Here is an 8,600-nt window from a genome sequence, read left to right as displayed (position 1 = left end):
CATCAGGTTGGAGGAAATGAAAAAGTGCAATAAAACCACATGTTTGCAAAGATGTTGAGAAATGAGCAACTCATATGTGGAATCTAAAACAAAACAAAACAAATGAACAAAGAAAACAGAAAGAGACCCATAGATACAGAGAACAAGTGGGTGGTTGTCCAAGGGGAGGGGGTTGTGGGGGGGGGGATAAAATTAATAAGGAAAAAAACAAAGTTGTCATGGTCTCTGTATTTATGACATGGTGTGTATCTGCAAATAAATTTAAAAAGAAGAGGGGAGCCTGGCTGGTTTGGCTCAGTGGTTAAGCAGAGCGAAGAGGCCTGGGTTTGATTCCCAGTCAAGGGCATGTGCTTGGGTTGCAGGTTTGATCCCCAGCCCAGCATCGGGGTGCCTGCAGGAGGCATCCAATTGATGTGCCTCTCACATTGATGCTTTTCTCTCTCCTCTCTCTCCCCTTCCCTTCCACTCTCTCCAAAAATCAATGGAAAAAATACCCTCAGGTGAGGATTTAAAAAAAATAAGAAGAGGGGATGCTGAGATAAAGTGCATGTGGGCATTCAGGCCAGCAGCTGTGTGTGTGGGGGTGGGGGGGCAGTGCCCTGCACTCCTGCTCTGAGCAGCAGTCCTTCTGGCCTCAGGCCCCCATTGGGGGTCCCATGGTGCGGGTCTGAGTGACAGGAATGGATGCACAGAGTGTGGGTGGGGCAGCGTGGGCATCAGGGTCAGGATCAAAGCCGGGGCTGTGATGAGGATGTCTGAGCCCTGATAGGGGAAGGCTGAGGGCAGGTGGGCAAAGGGCACAGCTTCTGTTACCTAACAGCCCCATTTTGCAACACTGCAGTGGAGGCTGGGCCAGCGAGGGCGGGGTGGGGGTGCTGAGGGGGCAGCAATGTGCCAGCGTCCACGGGTCCTCAGGTGTCACAATGGAGGTGTTGGACCCGGGGCAGGGATGGCTCCTGGAGGCCCTCATTCATGGCACTGGCTGTCCCATTCGGGCCCCACCAACCACGGGACACCTGTGACCACACTGACAATGACACTGACCTCACTCACTCTGCCCGACTGCTCAGAGGGACACAGGCCTCAGCGCAGCTTTGTGTCCACAGGACGGCCTTGTTCTTCAAGGAGGGCAGTGCCTGTGACCGGCTCCCAGGCATCACCAACTCCGCAGTGCCCGCCGGGGATCTGACCAAGGTCCCCGAGTTCTGTGTGCTGTTCCCTGGAGCCTCTTCTGGTGACTGTCCTCCCGCAGCCAGGCCCTCTGTCCTAGACCCGGGTGCCAGCCTGTGACACCCAGGCTGTCTGGGCTCCACCTCCACAGTCCCCTCCTGCCTCCTGCTTGCTCTCCACTCTCCACGCTCCCTCCCCCAGGAGACCCAGGCCCCCTGTTCCCCACCGTGTTCTAATGGGTGGGCATCTTGACTGGCATCACCTGGGCTCCCTAGGCTTTGCCTGCTGGGCTCCTACTGCACAGGCCCCGCAGCTGGAGGTGCAGCCGCCTCCCTGTGTCCTGGTTGGTAGTTGGATTGCTCTCCCCTGAGGTGATCAGTTTTGCCAGGATCAGCGCCAGGTGCAGTGGCCTGGCTGCTCCCCTGGCTCCAGGGCAGGCTGGGGAAGAGGCTGGAAGCCCAGGGTCCTGCAGGCACACTGCCACCCAGGACTGAGTTTTCAGCCCCAGGCCGGTCTCCCTGCCCCGGAGCCTCCTAGGGCCTCCCTCCACGTGTGCCCATGCATCATCGTCTGCATGTGTGTGGGAATAAGTGCCTGTATGCGTGTGTGTGTGTGTGTGTGTGTGTGTGTGAGTGTGTGTGTGTGTGGTGGTTAAGTTGCATTGATTGGGAAGGTCATATTACTTGCCATTATATGGTCACATATGACTTTGATAGACGTTGAACAGGAGCAGATCACAGCTGAACACCATGCGACAAGGCCACTTGCCAAGTTCACTGTCTGAATTTGCGAGGGGCGTCCTGTAAACCACCTTTTGTTACTGACGCTGGACATTTTATTTCTGCCTTTGTTTACATCCCCGGTAAATACTGAGCCTGAATTTCTGTTCTCAGAGGTCACTTACAGTTGCCTTGTATTGGAAGACAACAGGTACTTGGTTATTTTAAGCTTTCTCACACTTATATCAAAAATGGGCACAAGCCCTCCTACATCTGGAAATTTAAAAAATATACTTCCAAAGAAATGTCAGAATGAAACTAAAAAGTATATACAACTCACAATGGTGAAGATCCCACCTCCTCATATTCACAGGGACATGATGACTTGTGTCTGGAGGGAAATGATCAGAGAATGGACAGAGAATGTTATGTTTAATTCAAGAACTGGAAAAGTTATGTCAGAGGAACCGAAAGAGAGCATAAGGAATAGAATAAAAGACAGGCTAACCAACGGAAGAAAGTCAGGGGTAATTTAAAACAAATAAAAGAAGCACCTGGACTAGATAATAAAGAAATTACAGGGTTTCAAAGCCAAAAGTGAGTTCCTTAAATCTAATGAAATTGGCAAACTTGTGGCAAGATCCATCAGGCAGGAAAACTGATGCACAAATAATATTAGTAATAAAGAGGTGACCAGACACATGGGCAGGGCAGAGATTTTTAAAACTCGGAAGAGGTTAGTATGAACAAGCACATTAAACAAACTTGCCATCAGGTAAAATGGACCATTTTGAGGTGAGTATAACTCCTGAGAACTGACTTTAGGAGAAAGGGAAGCGGGACCAGATTTATAATCATGAAAGGCTGGGTTCTGGGAGGGGAACATCCACCCAGAACTAACATATAAAGTACAACACGGGAAGTTACCACACAGCCTGGCTTCCTGGAGAATTACACTAAGACTTCAAGGCCCAGCGATCTTCCAGGGACAGCAAGAGAGGCAGCTCCCGGGCACACTTTCTGGAGAACAAAACTAGGCCCATAGAATAAAGGACAATTTCCATTATGAACATAGATTGAAAAAATCCAAAGTAAAACATTATCAAACCATCTCCCAATGTGTAACATAATTACCAAATAACCCAGGAAGGTCTCAACCACCGCGGTTGAACACCAATTAGTGCAATTTACCACATTAACGGAGCAGAAATAGATGATAAAAACCATGTGATAATCTCAATAGATATGGAAAAATACATTTTTTTGATTGATAAATTCAACCACAGTTTGTGATAAAACTCTTAGCAAACTTGGCACAAAGCTGAGTTCCTAAATGTGATAAGTGTTACTTTTCCCAGAGCCACAGCAAATGTCCTGCTTCTGGTGAAGGGGCAGGAGGGGGGGGGTGGGTACTCTGGAAGCCCCGCCCCTGAATGAGGGATGATGGACAGGGAGGCCCAGACAGTGCAGGTGACTCCAGGCAGCACACAGTGATCAGAAATACACAAAAGGTGTGAGGACCAGGGAGGAGGAGGGGAGACCACCAGGAGCAACACGGCGCTCTACACGGAACACCCAAACCATCTGCTCACAATGTTAGAACTAGTGTGAGTGCGGCGAGGCAGCTTTGCCCACCATCAACGCAGGGCCAGCGCTGAAATCCCACAGGCCTTCTAGCCCCTGCCCATGGCCACTGAGAAGAGGAATCAGTAAGATGGCATTTCCAGTGACTACTACAAACCACCTGGGAAGAAATCTAACAAAACATGTGCAAGATTTCAGAAAGGACATTGTCCAGTTGAACTAAAGGACAAAAGGTCCAAATAACCTGGACAGATATGCGCTGACCATGGGTGGGAGACGCAGCATCCTCACGCTGTAAGCTCTTATCAATGTACAGCCCTTCCCCCAGAGTCCCCCTCACAGGATTTCTCAGGGCACATGACAAGCCAACTTTCAGGTTTTGATGACAGGTTTATGGGAGTAAAAGTTATCATTAAACTCTTTTACTTTGATTGAAAAGAGAACTAACCTTGGGTTAAACGACACAATTGGATTTGACAAGAAAATCCCTCAGTGAAATAACTTTATTTTGTTAATCCTCACCCAGGATATTTTTTCAGCTTTTTTTATTTTTTTATTTTTAGGGGTCTCTTTCTTTTTATTGTCTAAAGGTTTACATATGTCTCCTTTTTCCCCGATTGACCCCTCCCTGCCCCCCTCTCCCCAGCCGTTCCCACCCCGGCAAGCACTCACCGCCACAGTGTAGGTGTCTGTTGGTTATGCTGATATGCATGCACACAAGTCCTATGGTTGCTCTCTAACCGCCCACCCCCCTTCCCTGCCATTTGTCTCTGGATCTATTTTTGTTAATCAATTTCTGTATTTTTTTTTTTTTTGCCATTGATTTTTAGACAGAGTGAAGGGAGGGGACGAGACAGAGAGAAACATGGAGGTAAGAGAGACACATTGATTTGTTGCCTCACACACATGGAACCTGCACTGGGAATCCAACAGCTGACCCTTAGGTGGGCGGGTCACTGTTCTAACCATTGTTCTAAACACTGGCCTGGACTAATTTGTTATATTTTTATGTCCAAAGGCACTTGGTTATTATCTGCTATGAGAAGAAAACAGTATGTAATCCTTGTTTCATAAATGCGGTATCTTCTCCTACCTCCCTGAAAACTTACTCAAACTTCTTCTATTTCTCATCATTGCTAGTTGAATAGGTTTGAATAACTTTTTTTTCATTTGTTTTTACTTTGGTTTCTAACTTTCCAACTCAATGCTTTCCTGGTCTGCCCCAACAGTTTTCTTCATGTGTAAGAGGAAATCACTAAGTTTTGGGCTAGTTTCTCTATAAATTACCGCCATAAACAAGTATACTTAGAGAGAGGAAGGGAGAGATATAGAGAGATAGAAACATCAATGAGAGAGAGAGAGGGACATCATTGATCAGCTGCCTCCTGCACGCCCCCTACTGGAGATTGGACCAGCAACGTGGGTATGTGCCTTGGTCAAAATCAAATTAGGGACCTTTTGGTTCCTGAGCTGACACTCACCTGCTGAGCCACACCAGTCGGTGCAAGAACACTTTTCTAAGGAACAGAAACAACTGTGTTTATTAACAGTTCAAATGCTGACTCGCATCTGTCATCCTGGTTGGCTGGTGGACTAGTTGATTCTGTTCTGAGATGACTGGGCGGAGACCTGGACCTCCCAGATGCCAGTCCTCTGTTTTGCTGGGACCAAAGGTTCTCTAGAGATGGATCCTTCACCCTCTTCCTGGGGTGACCCCGACTGCAGGAGGGAGAGGATGGCCTGGGTCCTGACCGTATTTCCAGTCTCCTGGCTCTCACCACCTTGCTCTGAGCTGGGTGACCCTCTTCAGCCCCTGCCAAGATCTGAGTTGCCTGGGTCCCCCACGTTCAAGGTGGCCCCATCTGCATGTGTCCTGCACAGTGAGGTGGCTTCACCCAAGCACCAGAACAGGGGGTTGCACTTCTCCCCAAGCCCCTCTTCTTCATCCCCTCCATCTGATTCCCAGCGGCCCCTCACCGATGCCGTCTCCTCCTTCTTTGCTGTGAGCTGATACCGTGCATTTGTCTGCTGCTGTGCTGTCGCTGAGGCTGGGTCTAGGACAGTGATGGTGAACCTATGACACGCGTGTCAGAGGTGACACGCAAACTCATTTTTGGTTGATTTTTCTTTGTTAAATGGCATTTAAATATATAAAATAAATATCAAAACTATAAATCTTTGTTTTACTATGGTTGCAAATATCAATAAATTTCTATATGTGACACGGCACCAGAGTTAAGTTAGGGTTTTTCAAAATGCTGACACGCTGAGCTCAAAATGTTTGCCATCACTGGTCTAGGAGGATGGGCAGGTCGGCCGGGCCATTCCCCCGCCCTGCATCACTGGACGGCCACTCAGTTCCCATTCCCACAGCTTTATGGTACCAGCTGCCTAGTTTGCCTCACTCTGCCCTGTGGCTTCCTGGGACACCCCCACCTGTATTTTCCTCCTGGCAAACTTGGGGGTCACTTTGAATGTTCCAGACTTGCCTGCAGTTCACATTCTATGGGGATTTTGGAAGAGTTGATATTGGATGACACCGTTTCCTGTTAACAACACTGAATGACATTTTATTTCGTGTGAGTGTCCTCCTCAAGGAAGTTTTGTGGTTGTCACGGACTCTAGATTAGGAATGTATGGACCTGGTCGTGAATGGAGTCTCTACCATATGGCATCGCATTAGCTATGCCTGGGGTTAAAGATGAGTTTCTCCTTTTTTCTCTTCTGATTTGTGTGTAAAACATTTGTCTTCCATCTAGACACCTTGGGAAACTTAATCTTAGAACCTTTTCAGTTGAGGCTTTTGGCTTTTCTGGGAGGAAGATCGTATTATCTGCCAATGATAGTCATGACATTTCCCCCTCAGACCCTCAAACCTCTTGTTTCTGTTTGGGGCAGATCTGCTCCTAATGCCCAAATGCCATCTTTGTCCCAGGTCTGGCCCAGCTGGTTATCGCCCAGCCTGGTGCCGGCGGAAGGGAAGCCTGGGTCCAGCATCAGGCTGGGCGTTGGGGCCTGTGGCCTCTCGCTGACACCTCTCTGACTTGCCTTCCTGTCATCTGGACTCAGAACCAGCCCCAAACCCACAACCACTGTTGAGGGGGTAAAGGTGGGGGTTCTGTCCAGACCAGAGGAAGGGAGGGAGGAAGCCGCCCCTTATCACCCAGAGGTCTCCCCCCTGGGCCTGTGGGACTTGCTGGGTCTGGGAGCCCAGCCCCTTCCCTCCTGGGTGATCACTCCCCCCACCATGGGGCCCCCGGTCGTGTTGGATCCTGGTTGTTTCCTGTCGAGATACCCAGTGTCCCCTGAGGATTCTGATTCTGGGTGCCCCCGGAGACACCAACATCTCAGCAAGGATGACAGGGACTCTGGCCCAGGAGGGAATGATGGGTTTCTAGAGACCTGAGCTCATCTAGGTGCTGCAAAGCATCCCTTGGTGGTCTCCTCACTGGGCTCACGGGGGACAGAGGACCGGGCGTGGTTCAGGAGTGTGGGAAGCCCTCTACCTTCTCCTCTCAAACCACTGTCTGGTCCTGTCCCATGCTTGGTGGAGAAAGATTGTCAGAATGTCAAAGGGCAGGAAAGACTGTCCCTGGCAGGTGGCCGGCCTCTGCCTGGGGTTGGACACAGCTCCTCCATTCAGAAAGCAGGAAGTGTGAGGGGGGTTGGCTCCCAGCGCTGTGGGGGTGGGGGCGTGTGCAGGAGGTGAGGAGAGGTGAGGAGAACTAGCATTAAATTGGCACCTCTCTCACCCTATCCTGTGCATTTTGACAAAGCTTGGTCATGCATAGGATGTATGAGGACAGCTGAGCAGATGTCTGAGTGTCCTGGGGCGGCGGTTACAGATGCCACAGACCTGGACCTTTAAAGAAAACTTGATTCTGTCACAGTGTTGGAGACCGGAAGTCTACAATCAAGGTGTCAGCAGGTCCAATTCCCTCCAAAGGCTCCAGGGAAGCTGCGTCCTCCATCTCATGGTGTGGCTGGCAAACTCTGTCTGCAGGTCCAGCGAGTCTGTCCTTTTTGGGGGACACTGTGAGTTTCAAAAGAAGGAGGGGAGCAGGGGGAGCACTGGGCCTGCTGCTCTCCTCACCGCCCCCCCCCCAGCCCCTGCTCTTGGCTCAGGTGCCGGCCCCCATCCCCTCTGTGCCCCTGCTCTCTGTTGATTCAGAGCATCTGATTTACTTATCATTTATTTAGTTCCTCACTGAGGACATGCTTATGGATTTTAGGGAGAGGAAGGGAGAGAGATGTGAGAAACATCCATTGGTTGCCTCCTGTACTTGTCCCGATCCAGGAATGAACCCTCATCCTAGGTATGAGTTCTGACTGGGAATCAAACCTGAGACCCTTCAGTGTATAGGACGAAGCAAAGCATCTCATTTCTTTTTTTTTTCATGTGCAAACTGTCATCTTACCAATGAAATATGTCCAGACCAATATTTTTATTATTTTTATTTTTGTTAATCTTCACCCAAGGATATTTTTCCATTGATTTTTAGGGAGAGCGGAAGGGAGAGGGCGAGACAGAGAGAAACATCGATGTGAGAGAGACACGTTGATTGTTTGCCTCCTGCATGAACCCCAACCAGGGCCGGGGAACCTGCAACCAAGGTATGTGTCCTTGACTGCAATTGCACCTAGGACCTTCAGTCCACAGGCTGACGCTCTACCCAATGAGCCAAACCAGCTGGGGTTCCAGCACCAATACTGAGTGTCTTCTCAGAGAGGAAACACCATATTTCTTATCTGATAGCTGGTCTGCTGGTCACCACTGGTCCCACTGAAGAGATAAGCCCCGCCTCCTCCCATGCCCCACCCCAAAGGAAGGTGGCTTCCCCTTGGGCCTGTGTGGGCAGGAGGATAAAAGGGCTCAGAAGGCCCAGGACAGAAGGCAGACAGACCTGGCATGGTGAGGATGCTGATCAAAGCCCCATCCTCTCCCTTCCCAGGCTGTGTCCCCGCCCCACAGCTCCTCACTGGCTCTCCTCCCTGCCCTCTCCCCCTGCAGATGCTGTGGCTGCTGGTCCTGACTCTCCCCTGTCTGGGGGGCTCTGTACCTGTGACCTCAGGTGAGTCCTGACCCCCAAGCCTGGCTTGTCTATGAACTCCTGATTCTGACCTCTC

The sequence above is a fragment of the Myotis lucifugus genome, unplaced genomic scaffold (assembly GCF_000147115.1).
Source record: "Myotis lucifugus unplaced genomic scaffold, Myoluc2.0 scaffold_1368, whole genome shotgun sequence".
NCBI classification, from domain to species: domain Eukaryota; kingdom Metazoa; phylum Chordata; class Mammalia; order Chiroptera; family Vespertilionidae; genus Myotis; species Myotis lucifugus.
Note: the sequence above shows the minus strand (reverse complement) of the source record.